At 37.9% G+C, this 23,430-nt stretch overlaps 2 long non-coding RNA genes across 6 annotated transcripts in view; one reads left to right on the top strand and one right to left on the bottom strand.

The window, feature by feature from the left end:
* Positions 1 to 63: 63 nt before the first annotated feature.
* LOC139045414 (uncharacterized) lies at positions 64 to 9,582 on the bottom strand. The gene is made up of 4 exons (XR_011503749.1): positions 9,373 to 9,582; positions 7,007 to 7,073; positions 2,545 to 2,699; positions 64 to 1,872 (listed from the first exon to the last, which is right to left on the bottom strand). It is a non-coding gene; the product is annotated as an uncharacterized lncRNA (long non-coding RNA).
* Positions 9,583 to 9,699: 117 nt separating this feature from the next.
* The window catches only part of LOC106834665 (uncharacterized), a 29,048-nt gene continuing 15,317 nt past the window's right edge, over positions 9,700 to 23,430 (top strand). For 2 of the 5 annotated variants that reach the window (XR_011503291.1, XR_011503289.1), the window contains exon 1: positions 9,700 to 10,005. This is a non-coding gene — a long non-coding RNA (uncharacterized lncRNA). The remainder of the gene's footprint in view (positions 10,006 to 23,430) is intronic. The other 3 variants (XR_011503290.1, XR_011503287.1, XR_011503288.1) reach the window with 3 other exon arrangements.

Genomic DNA, 23,430 nt, shown 5'->3' with positions numbered 1-23,430 from the left:
GATCTTTATTTGTCTCTGGACATTATCAAAAGGCTGAGATAAATTTTAGTTGCAAAACATGCAAAAAAAAAATTTAGCATTTTACATAATACCATCAAAATAAGAACTGATCACTTAACAGGAAAATATTTGTACTGTCAAATTTTAATGAAGTTAATTTCAAATGACATCAACAAATAAACAATATAAAACAGTAAAATATAAAAGACCTTGGCCAACTCAAGATATTTGATATACACTGCTTCAAATCATGCATGCCACTGCAAAAAAAATTAAAAATAAATAGAAAGTTCTTATCTAGAAAGAATAGTGAATAATAAGAGCATGTAAATGCATTATGAGACAAATATCAAATCACAACTCAAACAAAGACTAGACGATATTCATGTTCATAAACTGGCTTGAATTTCTTTTATCGATTGATCGTTACTGTCAAATTTGCCTTTATGGATTCATCCAATTTTGGCATACACACAAAAAAAGAAGCGAGATTCATGTCATAGGGCACAGAATGAAATAATTTTCCAGACAGGCAATCAATATTTCATTTTTGACCATGAAAACAGGTAAATCAGGCTATAAAAGTATCCATTGTCGGCCACTTTAGCCAGGTGAATGGAACACATTACCCATTATTACTATTGAGCAAAACTAGCCAGAATTTGTGCCTTGACTTGTTTACAATCGTCCGTCCTTCACAATGTCTTGTCTTCAGACCTTCTAATCATTCCTTCTCACTTACTGATTGCCTTGGCACCTGGGCTTACAATTCTCCTCCCTCCCACGGGTTCTGTTATCATTCTGAGTGCCTGAAAAGACGGGCGTTCAACCCAAACAAACCCTTAGCTCTCAGCATGGCAGCCTCATCTCCAGTGACTTCTACTTTCTTGTGCAGTGTCCTTCAGGCACCATCACCAAGGTGTAAATCTCTGACGACATTAATCTTTACCTGAAACTGCTCCAGCTTTTAAATTGTAAATTCAGACTTTATAATCATTTGGCCCAAAACTAGACACTGGATTTCCTGGGGGGAACCAAGAAGTCAAAGATGTCTGCTCTCACGGAGCTTATATTCAAAATGCCTGACCCTGCTTCATTCTCTTGATTGACTCTCCAGCATCTTCCTTTCCTACCCACCTTAAGTCTCATGATGTATCCTTTCAACCATTCTGTTTTTAATATCCTAACTCTGCTCATTATTCTTCCATCATCTACTGGCAGAAGCCCAAGCCTAGAGGACTTCAAACACCTCCCTCCTCAGCATAGTCATCTTGGTGGTTGAAGATAATTTGGAGGAAATCACATCATCGTGCAGATAAATGTCACAATAAATTCATCGTCTCCACCACAGCAAAGAACTCCTCAAAACTTCCCAGAAATCCTTTCTTCTATGTTTTCCTTCCTCTTTTTCTAAATCCCTTGGTACTTATTTCAAACAAATAAGCAAGCTTAATAATGTTGGCATCCAGGGAAAGCAGTTCCAAATGGACCCACAAATCAACTCTATAATTCATGTTGTGACTAACAGATGATGGTGATTATTATCAGTGCAGAACATCTGGAAGCATCCTTCTTTAATCAGGGCTCTGAGACTGAGGCAAATAGAAAAGGTTCCGGGCCTTGGTTGGGTGGAATAACTGATTTGCTTTGCCTTGGAGTTGAATGTTTTGTTGGGTCTAACTTTAAAATCCAACTTATATTCCACAAGAACAGTGAAAGTAGGAAGCTTCCAAGTGCTATACATTGAGAAAGAACAAACATTTATAACCTCCCTGGGCTTCCTGACCAGCAGCAGTAGCACAAGGTAATTAAGGCTGCTCCAAAACTTAGTGAGGACTTGGGCATCATTTGACATCCTTGTGTCTTGATTTTCTGTAAAATATAAATAGTAGAACCAACTTAACAGGGTTGTTGTGAGGATTGAACAGGAAAATATGTGTAGTGTTTAGAACATTATGTAGTCCCTCTCATAAGCACTCAGAAAATGTTAGCTATTCATTGTTGATCCATTTCCATCCATAATTCGTCTCCATCTCCCTCCTTCCTGCCACACTAAATTTCTTTAAAATGCCATCTGTGTTTATAGCCTCCATTTCCTCATCTTTCTGCCATCTCTCCACAAAACTACTCTAAACCTGTTCTTGCCAAGTCACCAAAGGCCTCGTGGACACTAAATCCCCTAGACTTTTCCCCTGGGTCTTACTCTGTTTATCTATTAGCATCACTTGACACTAGTGACCACCCTCTTCTTCCTGAAACACACTTTTCCAAGCTGATATGAAGATTCACACCTCTTGATTTCCTCCCATATTTCAGGATACAACTTCTCACCCCCTTTTTCAGGATTCTTATCTGCCTACTTTTTCAATGTTGGTGTTCCATAAGGTCCTATCATAGGGTCTTTCTTTTCTCACTCCACATCCTTTTCCCTGGTGTATCTAATATACTCCCAGAGGATTGCCATCTCTATTCTTTAGGGTTAAGGCTAAACTACTGCAAAAAAAAGGAGTGGCCTAAATAATGAGATTTATCTCTCTCTCTCACCTACAAGTCAAGGTGCACATGGTCCAGGATGGCAGCAGCTTTGCTTCATGCAGTCACTCAGAGACCCGGCTTCCTTCATCCTGCTGCTCTGCATCCCTGCATCATCTCCACCATCACTGTCTGGTGTTTGAAGCTGGATTTCTTCTGGGTTCAGTCTTGAGGGATGGAAAAGTAAATGAGGAAATTCAAGGGTAGAGATTACTCTTTAAACTAATTGCTTGGAAGTTGCATATATCACATCTCACATTCCACTGGTGAGACTGTGGTCAAATGACCACAGGGCTCCACAGTGAGAGCTGGGAAATGTGAGCTTTAGTTGGGCATGTCCTCAGAGAGATGGAGAGGATGGATTTTAGTGGACAACTAGGCTGTTTCTAGCCTATAGCTAGAAATTCTGCATGTTCAGCCAAGATCCCTTTCCTTAGCTTTAGACTCAAACCTAACTGCTTACTGGACAGTTCCACTCGAATCTCCCTCTTACACCTTAAATTCAGCATATCCCAAACAGAATTTATAATCTTCTACATCCATGATCTCCACACTCCATTTCACTGAAAACAACTCCTCTTCCCTTGTTTCCTATCACAGCAGTAGAAACACAATGGATTTCCCCCAAACAGATAATTGTGCATCATCCTTCACTCTTCTGCTTCTTGACTTCCCCTCCATGTCAAATTTATCACAATGGCCTATTGATTGATGCTCTACGCTAAATATTTCCCAAATCCTCAGGTCATTGCCATTTTACTACCTTGATTATGTCTCCAGCCTCCATTGTTACCTCACTTAAATTTACAAATATTCCTCATTTTCTGAATCTATGTGATTCCTCATTTTGGCACAAGAGTTGAGATAGGGAACGATATTAAGTTACCTGAATCTATTAAGTATAAGGACTAGAAAAAGTTTGGAGAGTGGAGAATTTATAGAAAAATGTATCTGAGTCTCTTTACTCCTGAGCTGAGACATTATGAGCTCCACTAATAACAATGTGGAAAGCGAGGGATTCCTGTAATCTCCACGGTGAAGTCCAAGTGATCTTTCTAAAACACAAGGCTAATCTTACTACATACGTAACTTTTCTATGGCTTCCTATTACCCTTAGAATAAAGTCCAAATACTTAACATAGCTTAGAAGTCTCAGATCCTCCGATTTCTATTTAATCTTTTCACCCTGAACTTTTGACTCCTAAAAAATTATTTCTTCTGGTTCCTTACAGGTACCATCTCTCCCTTGTCTTAAGACTTGCACGTGGCATTTCGTTTGACTGGAACTCTCTTCTTTAACCTCTGACCCTCTTGCCTGACTAATTCCTAGACACCCCTCAGACAGCAACTTTGTTATCATGTCTTCCAGGCTGTCAGGGGATTCTCATTTGCAGATGAGATTAGATGCTTTTACTGTTTTCCCCTTTAGCACCTGGTGCTTACCCTCTATTACAATTATAAAACTTTGTTACAATTATGTTTTGTCCATTTCCCCAATAAGAATGTAAACTCTGTGATGACAGAGACTATTCTGTTTGCTGCTGTATCTGCAGAACTTGGATAGAGTTTAGAATGTAATAGATGCTTAATAAATATGAAATATTCATGTAATATTTGGATATGAATAGTTTGGAATGAAAACAATAGTACTACAAAAATATTTGGTAGTAATTAAGAGTTCTTAACACAATTATAATTAGGATCAATGTTATAATAGATTAATGCTATTCACTAGAGCACATTTTTATTTCGAAAAATAATCCAATAACACTGTGAAAGTAGTGAGCTAAAGTGAATGATGTCAGGACAGACATGGAAATGTCAGAGCCTGTGTAACCTTGGTCTTCTTCCCTCGCCTGATTCTTCTCATATAGCCCATAAGTATAGATCTCTTGCCTTAGCCCTTCAATCGGGTTCCTTGAGGCTTACTGGGTGAGAGTTATGAGAAGGTGCTGAGCACAGACAATAATCCATCAGCTGGTCTGACTCTTCCTTCTGAGGCAAATCTCTCTCTTGGCATTTGTCTTAGGAAATAGTATTCGGCCATGGTGGCCGTCAATTGGAAGTGTGTCACCAGTGATTACTGATAATAAAACACCAATGCTTATTAGTTGTTGTCTTTTTTAATTAAAATAGGTTCAATGCCATCTCTATGCTAACATTATTCCTACTATTTTTCATTCTGATATTTTCTTGAGAGGAAAGGAAATGATGCAGTCTATGCCAGAGCTGACAATGACAGTTGAATATGCATGTGATAGATTACCTATTTATCTAGTTTTAAAAATAAAAGTAAGTGTGGTTTTCTCTTTCATACAAGCAAGTGCACCTTTAAACAGAGAATGTGGAATCATCAGGTATGAGTTAAACACAAGGAAACTAAATTTCACACTGCTAAGCGAGAAGGGGGCAAAAGGAAAACTGTGGTCGAAGGAAAAGACTCAGGACTGAGCAAGGCAGGGTGGTCTTGCTAGAAGACAAGGATGGAGTTATCCTTCTGAAAGCCTGTGGTCCACGGAGCTGCATTTAACTCCTCCAGTTAGGGAGAAGCAGCAATTCCACCAGGGCGTTCCTGCAGACTAAGTTCCAGGTAAGTATCTGTTACCCACAAGAAGGGCTAACTGGGTGTAGTCATGGATTTTTTGCAAGAGTATTTAGGGGCTTTACTGCCCACCAACAGGAACATGCTAGCTTTCTAAAATTTTATTTCTAAAACTAATCATGTTGTTATATTTCAAACATAACATTTAGTCCTACATTCAACTGGTGTGATGTCACAACATCCAGCTTTTAATTTCATGCCTCCACACTTTAATTAATTCAGTGGACAATTTATGTCCAAAGAAAGAAAATCTCATTGCAAAGTGGAATTTGCATGGAGTGAGACACTGGGCTGCAAAAAGCAACCTCTCTCGAGGGCCCTTGCCAACATAGTATATGTGTATCTCAGAGAAAGAGAAAAAAGAGACAGACCTCCTCTGGGTTACCTCTATCAGCCACTGCATAGGAGCCTCACGTTTTACCTTGGCCCGTTCTAGTGTCTGATCCTACAGGCAGCCCTGTGGTTTTTGCACTTGGAGGCATCTGGAACATGGTCAGGGAAATCTGGTTATGTTCTAGGATGCAAAGGTGTGCGGAGTGATGACTCCTCCAGAGATCTCCTGAAGAATATTCTCAGTTGTTTGGCATGCTTCACATTAACATAGTCAGGTCTTGCAGATCTAAACACAGACACATACTTCGTGTGTGTGTGTGTGTGTGTGTGTGTGTGTGTGTGTGTGTGTGTGTGTGAGGAAGACTGGCCCTGAGCTAACATGTTGCTAATCCTCCTCTTTTTCCTTAGGGAAGATTGTTGCTGAGCCAGCATCTGTGCCAATCTTCCTCTACTTTACGTGAGATGCCATCACAGCATAGCTTGACAAGCTGCACCAGGTCCGTGCCTGGGATCCGAACCTGTGAATCCCAGGCCTCTGATACGGAGCACGCAAACTTAATTACTATGCCACCAGGCAGGCACCAACACATACTCTTTCTTAAATCCATTTCTCTTCTCTTTGTCCTTTTTACTGTGTTCGTTATTGTGTTTGTTGCTCTTCTTTGTTTGTTTTGTTCATTTGAAAAGTCAATACTTTTAAAAAATATATTAACCAGTTATATACACTTGAAGAAAAATTTCAGAGGACATTGTGTAATGTCTGAAAGAGCCACGAGTCTTGTTGTTTCTAAAAATTTAAACATTCTCAGACTTGCTCTGCATGAAGACTCTCTAGTCCTTGCAGACATCCATCAGCTGTCTTTCGTCTGCCTCTGCCTCTTGCTCAAATTATGTGTGAAACTACAGCATTATAGAACTGCCTGCTCCCCAGTGAATCCTAAGCTGTCCTAAAGATCATTTTCTACCACCCTGAAGGTTTAACTACAACTACATTTAATTGGCACTGGTGGGCAATTCATCAGGGGCGCTGCAGTGTGACTATTCAGGAAATGCCTGCCTGCTGTAGTGCTGGCAAGCTTATTCCTCTAAAATCTCACAAGATCACTTGTCGAAACGTTTTGTGCTGCAATGTTGATGATATGCCCAGTTCAATCAATCAATCAGCAAATATTTATGTTAAATGCCTGGTCTATCACTGCTGCTAGCATGAAACTCCCCCTCTGCTGGCCAACGTGCTCACAAGAATGGTGTTCAGGCAAAGGTCAGGGTGCTCTTTGTCTGACCCCCATGGGTGCCTGCTGTTGTTTTTCTGGCCCTTTCCAAATGGAAAAATCAATTAATCCACCAACAAATAGTTATTGAACTTCTACTGTGTGCCCATATTTTTAGTAGGATTATATTTCTTGGTGAAACTCTCAAACCAGGGTTACTCCCTCCTTCTCTCCTTCCTTCCCCCTTTCCATAACAGTTTATTATATTAGCGCCTAATATTTGTATAGAATTGTGTAGTTAACAAAGTATTTGCATTTTTAACCTTACCAGCAATACTGAGAGAGAGCTCTTCTTTCCTCTTCTGCAGCTGAAGAACCAGGAGATTTGGATTTGCCTAAAGTCACAGCCAGGAGAGAGGAGGGTAAACACTCAAGTCCTCCAAACCCACAGTGACTTTCCCCAGAACCTCATTTCCCTCTGCTACATAGGCAGCCCTGTAGTGAGTGCTTGAGTTTGGGAATAGGAGTGCTAATCTGATGAACAAAATAGTTTTTAACCTCAGAAATCTACTATCAGAGGCAACCCAATGATTTTGTCTCACTCTAAAACAGAACTAAGAGTCTGATGCATTTCAGAACTCCTTCCTTGTATCCAACTAGAGATGACCCAAATCTTTGGAGTCTTCCATAGCCACCTGGCCTCACGAAAGTCCTACCTGCATGACTCTATCTTAGGAGTGATTCAAACTACACTTCTCAGAGCCATGCTTCTCGACAGCTGCTTGTCTAGCTGGGTCTAAATGCAGTGTCCATTTCTTCACTTCCCACCCCCGGTTCTATATATCACTTCAGTGTGGCTCTTGGCCTGGCCCTATCTTTCCACTCAAACAGCTTGTGGTAAGGTCCTGACTGACCTTCATGTCACTCAGGTCAAAGACATTTTTCCTCTCTCTTTGACTTGTTGAGAGGTGAAACAGCATGGTGGTAAACAACATAGAACTCTGAAAGCAAACTGCCTTGGTTTGAATCCTACTTCCTCTGCATTTTAGTTGCATGATCTCAAGCAAGATACTTCATCTCTTTGTGCCTCACTTTCTTCATCCATAAAATGGGGATGATAACAGTATCTACATCATAGTACAGGTGGAAGGATTCAAGGGGTTAAAATACGCACAACTCTGAGAAACTGACGCAATACATGCTACAGGTGTTAGCTGTTATTATTTACTATCTAAGGTGCTTGACATGTTAATCATGTTTTTCTTCTTTAATCCTAATCTTCCATTGATCTCAGTGGCACCATGTTTCCATGATTTCATTCTCTCCAACAATTTTTCTCCCTCTCCTTTGTAAACTCTCTCTCTTTTTTTTACTTAGATAAAGGTTTATGTTCTTCAGGTTTCACTTACAAAGTCTATTCTTTTCATCAGTTTTCTATCCCTCAGCAATCTCATCAAAACTCACACATTAGAGTACCAAGTTCACTCAAATATATATTTTCATGACAGCCCCTCCCCCTGAATCCTTGATTGACATATCTAGCTGCCTTCTTGACATCTCCACTTGTATGTCTCACATACAACTTAATCTCAATCTTTTTCTGCAAACTGCTCACCCTCTGGTATTCCTCTCTTAATAAATACAACCATAAGTCAATCTGTTGTTGAAGCCAGAAACCAAGGAATCATCCAGAATACTTCTGTCACCCTCACCTCTGCCATCCCTCCATCACTGAGTCCTGAAGATTATGCCTCCCATATCCTTTTGTTCAGATATCCCTTTATCAGTGCTATATGTACCCCATCAATGCTGCCATTATCTTTCACTCAGACTATTGCAATTGCTTTCAAAATGCTCTCTTCTTGCTACTCTGAACTCTCTCTCTCCAATTTCCTCACATCAAGTACAATTATTGTTTTGAACAGAGGGAGATCCTATGATTATCTGCTTAGAGCATCTTGATGTACTTTCTTATACTTTTTATAATAAAGACAAACTAACTCGTTGATGGAGTCCACAAAACTATATCTCAATAGCTTTAAATCTTCTTTCATTTCCTCTTGTTTCTTACTACTAAGTCATTGACCATTGTTTGATTTCATTAAAAATTCCTTGCTCCCTTCCCCTGCAGGGCCTTTGTACACACTGGTCCGTCTACCCTTTCTCTCCTTTTTGCCTCATCAGTTCCTATGCATCTTGATATCTTGGCTGTATCATCACATCCTCTAACCTTCCTGGCCAGGAGGCACCTTGTTTTACAGAAAACTTGGCCACAGGGAGATAGATGTGCTAATTATGGCAAAGTAACTACTAATTGTGCTTAAAACCTGCCATGTTCGAATAGATGGGTCATAGGAATTGAAGACAAATGAATTAGAGGTTTGTTAGACAACATTATAATTTTCATGACCAACACTCAGGACTAAAAATAAGACAATTCATTCTGTCTTCTTAACATCGCTGACACTGCAATACCTGGGCCCTGTCTATTCATGGGCAGTATTATATGGCCAAAATGTAACAGAATCATTTTCTTTCTTAGCTATATCTTATGTGTGCTCTAATGTATAGCCAGCCTTTGAATTATTTTTTCCCTAAAAAGAGACTTTTTTATATTATAATGACTAAACTTAGACCCTACTGATATTCCCAAAACCACAGTACAGAAACAAGCTGGAAATTGCATTATTTTACCTTCAGAATGGCCAGAACTATTTCAAACTTCAGTCTTTTGATGACTTCATAGATGAATAAAAATGTGGTTGGTTTTGCTAAAAAAACAAGAAGAAACTTGCAGGCTTTTCCTCTTCTGCAACCCCATCCCAGTAAACACCTAATAATAAAATCAAGAGTTATTTGGGACCTTGATGTTCAAAGGTCAGAGACTCTAAATTTGCTCCACAAACAAAATTTGACGACTCTGCTTGAAAATTTTTTTCCTATTAATATTATAGGATCTGTTTAAAAAAAAGAAAGGCATCTGGACAGTTCATTTGAATGGCCACAAGAGAGCAGTAAGAAATTAAAGCTTAGGAAGATGACTCATAGTCACACTGTATGTATGTGTCTTTTACTATTAGGAAGAATTGAAAGACAGACCTACTTCTACTCGTTCTTAAGCTTAGAAATACAGTTTAGAATTTCAAAGCCCTTTAGGAAGGACAATAGAGATAGCATTTGTAAATTAACTGAAAAGAACCTTGAATTAGAGCTTTTACGAACCTCAAGCTCATGTGTGAAAATAGAAGGAAATAATTGCTTTGGACAAGGGACATCTTGAGCAGTCATCCGGCCCATCCCTTCGGATTATGCAAGCCAGACAGTAAGGTATGTAACGCGTTTACAAAGTCCTTCAGAAGAAGATCTCAGCATCCTGTTCTAGAACATGGCCAACACCTTAAAATGTTAACTATTAGAAAATATATTTTTATGTGTAATCCTATTCTCTCATGCTGTAATTTAGCTACTATTTTAAATAACATCTAGGAACACCCTGGATCTTTCCCTAAGGTCCACTCCTATATCTTTATGTGCCCCTGCACTTCTTTGCCCATACAAAATTTACCATTTTTCACTTGGAATTTTGGATGCCATGAATTTTAAAAATGAATTTAAAAATCAAGAATTTGCAAAATGAGCAGTAATAGATAGCCCCAAGATACGAGATTCAGTGAGGATATCAGTCTGAAAAACATTAACAACAGAATAATAATAATAATTAGCAATAGAAAAATCGACAAAGGCCATGAACAGGCAATTCACAAAAGTAGAATCTCAGATAGTCAATAAACATATGAAAAAATTGTTCAACTTAACAATAAACATAGAAATGCACATTAAAATGATATACTTTTATATTACTAGATAAGCACAGATGTAAAAGAATTATAGTATCCAGTGTTAACAAGAGAGAAAAGCCACTCACAAACACTGGGGCATATGTTGGAAAAACTTTCATGACGGCAGTTCAGAAATATATATATCAAAAACTTTAGAAATGTGAATTTCCTTTGACCTAGCAATTTCACTGTTAGGAGTTAATCCTATGGAAAGAATTAGACAAATACAAGGATGGATTTTAATAGTAAAAAAAATGGGAAAATAAAAACAAATTTCCCCAACAGGAAAGTTGGTTAAATAAATTAGGGTACAGCCATACAAATGGATTATTAGGCAAATCATTAAAAATACTACATATATATTTATTGGCATTGAAAGCACCTAGTTTATCTTAAGTTAAAATAAGATTGAAATCTTCATAGTATGATTTCGCTTGGGAAGAAATTGTGAAAGATTAAGTAGAAAAATGTCTAGACGATATCCACCAAATAACAATTACCTCTGGGTAATGGGCTCACAGAAGATTTTTTTATTTCTTCTATAGATTCTACATTCTACCTGTAGAATCTACATTTGTTTGTATGTTTTTAATCAATTAACATGTTATGTATAAAATCAGTAAAAACACAAGAAGCTACTTCTATATTGGAAAAAATCCTTAGAAAACCTTAAAAGTTGGTTTGGTGAATTTGTAAGAAGTTTGAAGTTTCGTCTCCACATAGAAAATTGCAATGAAAACATGGCTGAATAATATACGATCTATAGTTATCTACATTTTATTAAAAATATGAAAAAAATATTTAATAAGCTGCCAGGGTGTACGCAGATGGTGTCTATATGCTGCTAATACAACTAGGTGAAAATTAAAAACAAAAAAATTCAAATGCTTGATTTACTTCATAATGTAAATGGCCTTGGAGAAAAAACGCCTCCTCGCCCCTTTTACCCGTGAACAAGCCAGCAATCTGACGTCCAACCTATTTCATTTTTTCTAGATCTTCTACGTGATCAAATTCTTGTTAATTTTCAGACCCAGATTTAACCTGCAATTAATATAAGGAAATATGCTTAAAAAGGGCTTTTACTGAATGTAACTTCTGGGTAGCTGAAGAGCTCCTGTGTAACAACATTCCAATTTCTGCAGATTTGGAAAGGAATACTATGTTTCCTATTATAGGCTATTAGCAGTTCTGTACTTTTAACCCTGTTCAAATTATCTCCATGATTTCTAAAATTATCAACTACTGACTATTTTCTATGGATCTAATATGAGAGATAAACTCAGAATGGACTGCAAGCTAGATATTATCCTCAATTTCAGATGGCAAATAGGCTCAGAGGGGCTCAGAATGTTGCCATGAATGACATTGTGGAACTAGGAGGGTGACCCCCGCACCCTACAGGCCCCACAGCCGTGCATCCTGTTTTTTTGTTTTTTTTTTAACATGGAAGAAGCTCTTTTTTCCCAATTGCTTACTTTTTTCTTCATAGCATTTCCTCAGCCATTTGGGGCCCATTTTTCTCCTACCACTGAACCCCTCCAGATACGAAAAGAAAAAGACCATGAGATGCCTTTGAAGAGCAACTTTTCACTGTTTTTGTAATTTTCTCCCTGCCTATCCTTGTGGGAATTGAGAGTGGGGCTGTGTTGGTGGGTGCGAGGCAAAGCAGCCCAGCAGCCCGGTTCAGAGCCCCCTCCCCAGCTCACCACCAACGGCCTGAATCACCGTGAGGTAATTGCCCACTTATTATACTTTATGGTTCCTTGTTTGTGAAATCAGAACAGGCGTTATTGCCACCCTCTTTGATCGGTTACAACTCCACCCCCCTTAAAAATTTATTTTATCCTTCCTAGAAAAATAAAAATTTGTGTCATGGAGATGTGAAAGCAGAAAAGGAAGCAAGTGCCTCTGTTTTATCCATCACATCTGAAAATATGTCTTTAGCAGCCAATCAAATCGTGTTTGATAGCCAGAGCCTTTAAGTATGCTCGACTGTGTGGCTCCCGGGATGGCTTCGAAGCAGGACGTTGAAGTTCGAATTGCACAATAAAGAGAGCATTGCCATAAATGATGAGTACATGCACTAGTCATTTCCAGCCTTCCTTCTGGCTACCTTTGAAAGGGAATTGCTTCACCATGCCCCGGCCTTTGCCCTCTTTGGTAGAGTTTTCTTGAACTGAGGATCTCCTGATTCTTACCACAATCTCTTCCCATCTCCTTTCTTTCCTACTCCCCGAACGCCGCTCTCTTTCCACTGCCAGGCCTTTTGTTTGTGCATGCTTTTACATAACATGCTGAAAACAAGAAAACCAGTTTGAACTTTAAAAAAATCCAAAGGGAACCAAACAGAACAAAGACAGTCAAACAGCAAATGGGCAGGAAGGTAGAGACGTGGGTGATGAGGAGGGAAGGGCTGTGGGCGGAGCGGGGGATTAGAAACACTGGGGACTTCCTTTACCATCACCTCCTCGGGCTTTGGGTGAGTCACCAAACATTAATTCCATCTGAAAAAGGGGATGTAAGAACACTTCCTTAAAGAAATTCCATGTGAGTAGATACAGTAAGATGTAAAACCTCTTTCTTTGAAAGATGTTCCTATAAAAACTCAAAGTATTATTTTTAATTCCCAGCTGGCTTAGCCTTCACATTTCAGGAATCATGGGGATGTACCTTGCTGATTTTAAAACAGGGAGTGTTATCACAAATTTTTCTCTTTTTATGTTTAGAAACTTGACTTTTTTAGTAGAATTAACAAGTTATATGGCAAATATGACATTATATAAATATGAGGTTGCTCAACTTAATTAAAATAAAATGTTAGATTCGTATTCTACTAACATTCATGAAGCACCTAGAATGTGTTGGGTTCTCTTTCTAGATACTAACAGAAACTAAATGAATTTAGGGCTCTGGCAAGAATTAACCAACTGTGGAAACAAGGAAATGAAAATTAATGGGTCTTGAGTTAGCTGAAGTAGATTAAGACTCTGAACCAGTCCTGAGATTTTTCTGGCTAGTGGGCTAAGATAAAGTCAATGATTTGGTCTTTCATTCATCAATCCAATGAAAAATGTATTGAGTAGCTATGCCAGGCCAGGCAATAGCCCCCCAAGAATACGATAAAGTCCCTTTCCCAAGGAAGCACACATCCCCATATAGGAAGACAAAAAATAAACAAGTAAGCCAACGAGGCAAATAGATAATATTAGACAGTAGTGAGTGCTGTGAAGGAAATAAAATAAAGTAGTCGAAGGGGAATGTCTCAGAGATTTCTTCAGATAAGGCGGCCCCAGGAAATTTGTCTGCAAGGGTGACACGATGGGTTGGCTGAGACCCAAAGGATGAATGAGAGTCAGTAGGGTTATGATGCAGGAAAAGAGGTCTTCAAGAAGAGGGAACAGCCTTTCAAAGGCCTCAAGGCAGAACCAGGAAGAAAGCCATTGTACATAGAATATAGTGTGCAAAGAGAAGGCGAGTGGTAGGAATTGAGGTCAGGGAAATGGCACAACCCAGATCATGTCAGCCCTTTCTGATGTCACAGAAAGGAGTCTGGATGTTGATCAGAGTGCAAGGAGAAGTCATGGTAAGATTCTAGCAGGAAAGAGAAACAATCTTCTTTACCTTCATTTTTGAAAGAAAATTCAGGCTACTGTGTGAGAAATGGATTGTAGGAAAGCAAGAATGAAAGGAAAGAGGTGAGTTAGGAAGCTATATATGTCATCTTAAAAGCTTATATAAGCTTATGTAAGAAGCTTATACAAGAAGCTGTCAAGTCAAGTGAGCAAAAATGGTGCCATGAACTAGATTTATCTTGCGATATTGGGTAGGATTGGGGCCTTTTAGGGTACATCCAGAGGTCTTTGGCAATATTCTTTTGAAAGATAACCGTATTGTCTCACCAAGTGAACTTGGCGGTGACAGACAGAATTAAAGCAAAAAACAGATGAGCCACAGCTCTATACTAGAAAAACTTTCGCTCGGAGTTCAAGTCATTACGATTCTGTTCTCCAACCTAAGAGCCTAAGAGCATTGTAGCAGAACTTGGAACGTGGCTACTACTTATTCTGCCTTCACTCCCTTCTACAACCCCTTGGATTCTCAACCTCCCCAACCATTGAAGGCAAAGAAGAGGAAGAAGGTACAGTCAGTAAGTTGCTCATGTTAACATGGAAAATGAGAAGTAGAACTGCTAGCAGAACGCAGGTACTACGTCTGGACTTCAGTAAGGCTGTAATCAGAACCACATTGCTTTGTAACAGGAAATCTGGGCTTCTAAGAACTGCGAAGTGGAGATTTACCAACTGACCTAATCATGCAAAGAAAACGTCAAACTGCAATCACAGATTTTCATACTCCTTTCTGCCTAAAGAGCAGAGGTTGGGGCCCCTGCCCAGGATGGATCACGAAACACACAATTATCCAGGCTCCATGTTTCAGTAAAGAGTTTTGCTGAAATGTGCCAGATATTGTTAAAAATACAAAGAACCCTGTTCATAAACACCAGGCTTTCTACTGATCCAAAAGCACATGTTTATTTGTGTGGTCAGTGGCCTGCATATTTTAAGAATCATGTAAATAATAAAGTCAAACTACTTTATTTGGTAAGAGTGAAATTGATGGCCCCATAATCAGACACATTTGTGGGCTGTTGTATCTGTACATATGCTATTGATAACAACTAGTGACTATCTACATGTGAGAGAATTCATAAAAACATACTTCAAAATTTACATCTTCCTTTATGGGAAAGAAGAACATTTCTCCTCTTTGCTTCATGAACACAATTAGAAAACAGAAATTTTTTAAAAAATAACTATAGTAACTATTAGCTACACTTCCAAGTAAAAAGAAATATAACAGTTTAAGACCCATCAGACCTGAAGTGGAAAATCTTTCTAGCCATTAAATATAATCAGAATATTTGAATGATTTGTTAGGCCTTACCTTAGGGGAAAAAGTAGGTAAGTCCACTTCTGAGATGGAGACAATTGTAGTTCCCCGCATTTGAACCCTAACCAGAAAGAAAATTAAAGTTGAAAAAGTCTTCAATCTCACTGAATAAAGTACCCGATCGTAACTAGTTTTTAGTACATGTAGATGTCTCCTTGAAATGCTTTAGCATTTGCTTTAGACCAATAAATGATTCTTTTTAAAGCCAAAGGTTTGACTGAGTAACCATTTTTTGGCGTGCCCCTGCTCTTCTGTCTATAGAAACCTGTAACCCCCGAACGCTACTCACTGCAAAGAGCTGAGTTCTAGCTAAAGGCATCACCAACTGTCAACCAATTTTTTAAAAATGCTAAAAGAAAAATCAACATCCATTTTTTTCTATTTACACACGTATTTTTATATACAGTCTATTTTTACATATTTATTTTTCTCAGATCAAGCCAGAGAAAAGTTGAAATGAGCATATAAATAACTGAAAATCATTTTCTGATTTTTGGCAAATCCTAGCTGGTCATTTGCTGATCTTTGCACCTATATCTGGATGGCAGACTTTTCACTTTTGTGCCCAAGAGTTGACATCTCCAGTTGGATCACAGCATGGTTTCTCTCAGAGCCTGCCTGAGACCTCAGGGTGGAGCTCACCAGGCTGCTGCTGCTGCAGAGAGACAAAAGTTGGCTAAGGAGATGAATCCTCCTCGCTCTTCCTCACCTACGTGCAAATGGAAGGAAGTTTTTTCATGTGATAGTAAACGTATAGAACAGCTTCTCTAGATCTCATTCATGTCACACTCTCTCAATAAACTGTCAAAGGGAGAAAACTTCCAGGACTGAAAAATACAAAGGTTAGAGTATCTGGAAGTGGTTAAAAAAAAGAGAGAGAGAGAGAGAAGTAAAGGTGGCTCCTTTGTGTCATGCACATATTATCTAAACAGGCCAATCAATGCAGAATAAGGCCATAACAAAATAGTCAAAATGAAAACGTGAAGTGCTTGATGAAGTCAGGATCAAATCCATATCTCCCCGACTCACCATGTTTCTACCGCCAAGTTATGTGATATATTATGGGTTTGTCCGTGAGCTACAAATTGCACAGGTGGGGGTCAGCATTGTTTTAAATTGTAACTTTATGGGAGAGCTGATTAACGCAAATCACAGGCGGGATGAAACGTTTGGCTTTGATTTGAATTAAGGGCATAGAGGTGCTTTTGGGGCATCAGACCTAATAAAAGGCAAAATCAGGAAACAATACCTTTGATAATTAAAAGGAAAAAAAGAGGAAAATTGCAATTTCAGGCATACATTTAAAGTTAGGACTCAAATGCTGCTTATTTGCACTCTTATGAGTAAACATGGATCCAGGTTAAAACAAGGCCAATATTTGAGCATTAACCAGCAATGTGAATTAAGAAATTTGTCTAAACCTTGATTAAAAATAATTACTCATTAAAATGTTATAATTCATTTTAGCATTCTGCAATTTAAATTATTTTAGTCTTTTCAGTATCTTTTTTGGAAAAACCTCAAAATATACTGTTTATAGGCTCACGGTTTAAAAAGGGTCAAGCATACACTCTGGTAAGAAGAAAGACTGACTTACAAGTTTTGAAACTTTCATTGAGTCACATAAGATAAGCAGCTAGTTCTTTCCTGAATGTTAAAGACGGACAATGTGTTTTTTCCCAGTTAATTAAAGGGTCAACATCACCATCACTCAAGGAAAATATGTAGTATAAATAACCTTAAAACGTTAATATAAAAGTTACTTTTAAGAATGCATTATTTAATCTATGACATTACTGAGTTATTTCCATGAAGCCTTTAGCTCACTGATTCGTTATTTTGAGATATTAGGGTAATTTAGATTTATCTAATAACTAAATCCAGTGATGAATATATTTATATGTATTGTCTTTATGTCAGTCCAGGGAGTTAGAATAACAGTTGCTGCCAAGAAAAAAGGGCTGGAGTAAAACCAATTTAAATAATTTAGAGATGAATGGTTCCACTAGTGTAATTATCAGTTGTCTCTTTTCCAAATGAGATCTTGAAGAATATCCTGTTTTACTTGAATATTCATCCTCAAACAGTTTTAATTACTTTCCTTTTCCCATTACTACATTCACGCTTCTAAGCTAGAGATGATGAAAAATAAATAATTTGCTTCTACATCATTATTCAGTCTTAGAATTATGAATGACCTACCTGGATAACGGGTGATTTTGCATTTGCTGTCAAGCATCTCCAATGACCCTTATGCTAAACCTACAGGATAAGGGGCATTTGTGAAATAAACAAAGAGAAAAAACAGGAAGCAATAACTTGTTTTATTTTCGTACTTATTTTGTGAATAGGGGACTCCCTGGCCTGACTCAAGGTTTGGATTTACTTTTAAAAAATATTGAATCATGTTTTAGAGTAGATTCTGCGACCACAAGGGTGTTTCTTACTACTGAGTCATAATGTCTGCAAGGACTAGAAAGGATTCTTTATATTTGCTGTTTGTGTGTTTTAAGTGTTCTAAATTTTCTTTCCCAAACCAATGGAAGTATACAAATGTTGCATTGTAAATGCACACAATGGTGTGAGCTAACCTGAAATAATACGACTGTTGTTGACTGTGACTCTTTTTTAAAAACATTTCCCCCCCGCAGCTGCTTCTGACTTCAGTTTTGAAACATTATTTCCGTGCACATCCATGAATTATTTAGAATCCCTTAGTTTGTAACTCTCCTCTGCGCCCACTGGTTGCAACACTGCGCCCGCTGGTTGCAACACAGGTTTTGAAGTATTGTTCTAAGAAAGATAAAGCACACACAAGACTGAATTCCACAAAAGTCTCCTATTTAAGTAAACAGAGTTCTCTGTAACTGCTTTACTTTCCACATTGATTTAATTGTACAGTAAAGTGACTGCATAGTTCATTCGTTTGAATGTAAAGCAATGTAAAATGAGAGTTTGGGTAAGTACAGTTTGTATAAATATAATGGAAAACAGTAAAGAATAATTTTGTATTATAAAAATTAAATCTAGAAACTTAAAAGTCTCCACCTTTTATCTAACTAAGAGCCGTCGAGGATGATCCAGCTGTCTAAAAAGTTTCCCCACCCACATTTTACAAGTTAGTTTTATTCTAGCATCTGTTTTTAAATATCTAAACATCTGGTTTAGGGGCCAGCCCGGTGGTGCAGCAGTTAAGTTCTTGCCCTCTGCTTTGGTGGCCCAGGGTTCACCAGTTCGGATCCCAGGCATGGACCTACACACCACTTATCAAGCCGTGCCGTGGCAGGCGTCCTACATATAAAGTAGAGGAAGATGGGCACCAATCTTAGCTCAGCGACACTCTTCCTCAAACAAAAAGAGGAAGATTGGCAACAGATGTTAGCTCAGGACTAATCTCCCTCCAAAACAAAACAAAAAAAATCTAGTTTAGAAAAGTGTTCTTTGTTGATATAAATGATAGTCTCAATTTCTTCAGCAAAGAAAATGACATTAAAACATCGTTTGCTATCCAAAAGAAAAATGAAAAACTAATCAAATGTCACATTTCCCACAAAGATGATCATGTAGAGTCTACGTTGTCGATCAGCCATCCCTTTATTTGGAGGGAAATCAACACCATTTAGGCGCAACGGCACTAAGAAGCATGGAATGGAATCTTTCTTTCCAAATGAAACCTACTTTTCTTTGCTTTCTCTTTTCACTCTTTTCTTTGTTTTTTTTACTCCTTTCCCTTCTCTTCTCTCCCCATAACTCTTTACGTGCCATTGAAGTTTTGGCCTTCTCACCACTCAACTCAAGTGGAGCATCTAGGACCAAAGATATTTTTCTATTTGACTTGAATTTTCATCCAGTCGATTTGCATCCTATAGACACAACACCATTTTTCAAAATAAGATCTGGCAACATTCAACTGTGGGGTTCAACTGCAGATGCCAAAAATGCTAGGTGCTGTGATGGAGTTTTATAGTGTCTAGTGGAAAAACTCATAAGTGAAATTCTTTCTCCATCAACTTTCTTATATGAAAAGGATCAATTTTTAAAAATAAACTCAAGTTTATGGAAGAATCATCAAACACAAAGGCATGGTTCCTTAGGGCAAAGTGTCTCAGTTAAGACAGATTTTTACAATTTGCTTCTATTCCAAACGTTTGATCATTTTACTATGTTCGAGGGAGTTAAAACTTTCTCTTCTGATACTTCTTGCATTCTCCAATAAATGTTGTTTATAAAAACTGTAAACAAATCTCACTGAATGCATAAAATTGCCATGTAAGAATATAGCCTAAAATAGTCATTTTCAAAAGTATTTAAATAAAGTGTAAGGTCACAGTAGCATTGTAGATTCTTAAAAACAAGTTTTAGAAACTTGTCCTGATAGTCCAGCTATGAAAAAGATATTCTAGAGGCACTTTAATAACAACTCCAGATTCCTCAGTGACAGAAATTAATAATATGTAATAATATAAAATATTTTAGGAGATTTTTAAAAATAAAATCTACATATTTAAATCTACATATATAAACATGTAGATTTTGTTTTTTAATTGCTATTAAATTTTAATTTGCACTAAATTTTTTGTCAACAAACTTTAAGGAATTCGTTATGACACTTTGAAAATGAGTTTTGATATAAATATGAATTTTTTTTAAGGATGTGAAGTTCCCAAATTGTTTTGAATATCGTTTTAGGAATGTCCTTAACTTTATAGTTCAGTGCTGTCAATAGTATAAAAATGATTTAAATTGCAACTTAAGCTAAAAAATTAACATCGTTAGATATTTTAGTGTTAAGTACCATATTATTCATTAGCTCTTTCCGTTACAGAATAAAATAATATAGTATCTTGGGGAAATAATTGGTAGTTTTTCTCAGTAAGTAGACCGGTATGTACTCCCCCGTCTTTCCATGGTGTGAGCACAAACAGGAAGCACAAAATATATTTTTATAAACGTGTTTGAAATCTTTTTTCAAGAGCTGGAGCAGACTTCGCATGTATGGCTCTCAGCTGTTTGTTTGTTTGTTTTTTGGACAGGATGTAGTAGTAACTTCCTACAATTTTAACTCATTTGAAAAATATGCTTATTCCAAAAGTCTTAATGGCAAAAGATAAAACCAAGAATCGTTGACACATTTATAGCAGGAAATTTGAAAATTATACGTGCTTTTTGTAAGGAAATTTTCCTTTTTTCCCCAAATGCCTTTGCAGACAAGATAGAGCTCGTGATAAACAAAATACGTCTCCCATTAAAGATCACATATTAAATAGGTAGTTAATCCAAGGTTCGATATTCTCCACCTTTTCTAAATTATTTGGAAATACTTTTCAATGTCAAGGAACACTTCATTTATTTATATTTACATAATGTTTAAAAAATTATAATGCACGTTTAGCCAATTTTACTTAAGTAAAATTATACAACTTCTGACTAACACTGTGTGCTTTTGTTTTGAAAGGAAAAAATATGGTTACGTACATTGTTGGGATGTATTTATAGAGCATTTTTATTGTTGAGTTATGCTTTTAGGGCTTTAGGAACATTTGAGAACAATAATCAGTAGTGTGTAATGGTATTGTTAGTGGAGTCCTTTCTATTGAATTTTCAAGATGTTGTAAAATGAGATTATGTGAGTAGCACCTCTGGACACTTTTTCCCATCATTGTGTTGGTATCAATCGCTGACTTCCACCATTTCTCCGGGTATTAAATAGAAACACTGTTTCCCACTGCCTTGATTGGAGGGTTTATAATACATGACAGAACTGATAACCCTACTGAGATTAAGCATTGTAATCTTATGAAAGCTACATGAAACCTGCAGCTCCAGAGAGTGTCTCCAAGACAGACCTGAGAAGGAAGTCCTACTTTCATTTCTTCTTTTGACAAAGCATTTCTCCCCTAAGCAAATCTGACCCAGAAAGACAGTGAGAAACCCGATGTCTTCTTTAGCTTCAGCCACAGTCAGGCAGCCGTTCCACTGGCAGAGGCAACCTTTGCCAGATGCCGATGCTAATGCCTCTGTGCAGAAAATGTGGCGCGCGATCACTTTCTGCGCGAGGACAGATTGCCAACACACACCGGATCAGTTTGCAACTGGCAGGGCTCAGCATGGCTGGAAATTGAACTATGTATGAAAAAGGGTGTCTATTCCTGGCTCTGCCCTTGAAGTCATCTATAACTATGGAAAAAGCCTTCTCACATTTGCTTCTCAGTTTCTCACACACACAAAAAGAAAATGAAATTTAATCAGTCCTTGACTCTCCTCTATAAGGAGCTGTGGGGATCAGATGTTAAAGAATCATTTAATCTGATGCATTGAGGGTGGTATACCAGTTCATGAGGCCTGGCTGCAAAGACCAACAGCTCTACACCCGAACACTAGTATTTTAAAGATTTTTGCTACATTTTTATCATCCTCACTGGTCTTGGGCGTCTATCCATGACCAGAAGTACAGAAATGGCAGGCCCTCTATGCTCCTCTCCCTGGACTAATCTTACAAAGGCAGCTGTCTCAAAGTGGCCCTGGAAAGTGCCTTGTCAGCAGAGAACTGTTACCTACAGCTGAATTGCTTTTTTACATCTTTCCACTTCTCATTTACTGTTACTGTCCTTACTCCTGTTATCCCTTTTCCAAATCCACTCAATTCACCCAGTTTGCATTATCTTAGAAGCTTAGTCCCCAGCCAGCTTCCATGGGGTCCTGGATCAGGAATCCTCTTTCCTCTCTCAAAGTGTGTGTTTTACATTTCATTTTGATAGGAAGATATCAGCTGAGCCATTGCAAAGACTATAAGCTAAGGTTTGAGTAGCTGGCGACTCATTATCTGCCCTGTAAGAGTATTTTCATTTTACCAGTTGACAGTGTCTTAATCCAAAAGAATTTTTTCATAGTACTTTTTTTCTAAAAGCTTATTTGTGCTAAAAAAAAAAAGTTCAAGTACAGAAATTTTCTGAAAAGATATTTAGTTAACTGCAAAGTTACAATGGATTGTGATAACCTTATGCTACTCTGAGCTTGTCAAATTGTATATGAAGTGTTTCATTTAATTCTGGCCTTCTTATTCTAAAGGGATTAACAAATCATAAGGTACTCAGATAAGCATGACAGAATAGGGGAGAAGTCTAAAAATCAAATCATGTTAGGAACAATTAAGGTAACTATGGATGTTTTGTGTGGAGAAGGCAAGACTTGGAGAGGGGGCACCCCCATGGTCTTCGATGGACAGTGATATCATAGAGGAATTAGGCTTGGTCAGCATTGTTCCCAAGGATCATACGAGTTTCAGGAAGAAAGATGCAGCTCAATGTATAGAAGGAAACTGTATCCACTGGACCTGTTAAAAATGAGAATCTTCTTCTTCATAAGAGTATCTGAGACAGGCATCAAATTGTTGCACTGACAAAATCCCACTCTAATACATTTGTTAAAAAGTAGATTTTTGAAAGAGAAAACAATAAGGAGACACTCACAGAACTCAAGTGCAGACAGTGCAGTCAGCCTTCTCCATTAGACTACAAATGCCACCCTAACCCAAGTCACCATTATCTCTCATCTGAAATATTTCAAATATCTCCTAAGTTGTCTTCCAAGGTCATTCTAACCCCATTTTCCACACCGCAGCTAGAGCGACTTTTCCAACCAGTTCTGACCATGCTGTCACTTGTTTAAAACAAGATGTCAGACTCTAAGTTCAAAATCAAATATCCTTCAAGAATCCACACGGTCTGGATCTTGCCAGTCTCTCTGCACACGTGATATACCACCTTGCTCCTTTCTCTCAGAACTCCAGCTATACAGTTTACTTTCAAAAATGGAATTGTATCACGTTTTCCATCTCCTCAAGACCTTTGAACTTGCTGCTTCCTGTAACAGGACACTTCGTTCTACCACCCTTAGGCTAGATAACGTCAACTCAGCCTTCACATTTCAAATTAAGTATTACGTCTTCAGGGAGATCACC

Source organism: Equus asinus, chromosome 5 (genome assembly GCF_041296235.1).
Source record: "Equus asinus isolate D_3611 breed Donkey chromosome 5, EquAss-T2T_v2, whole genome shotgun sequence".
NCBI classification, from domain to species: Eukaryota; Metazoa; Chordata; class Mammalia; order Perissodactyla; family Equidae; genus Equus; species Equus asinus.
The sequence above is the reverse complement of the archived record's forward strand: the minus strand, read 5'-3'. Positions and strand labels throughout refer to the sequence as shown.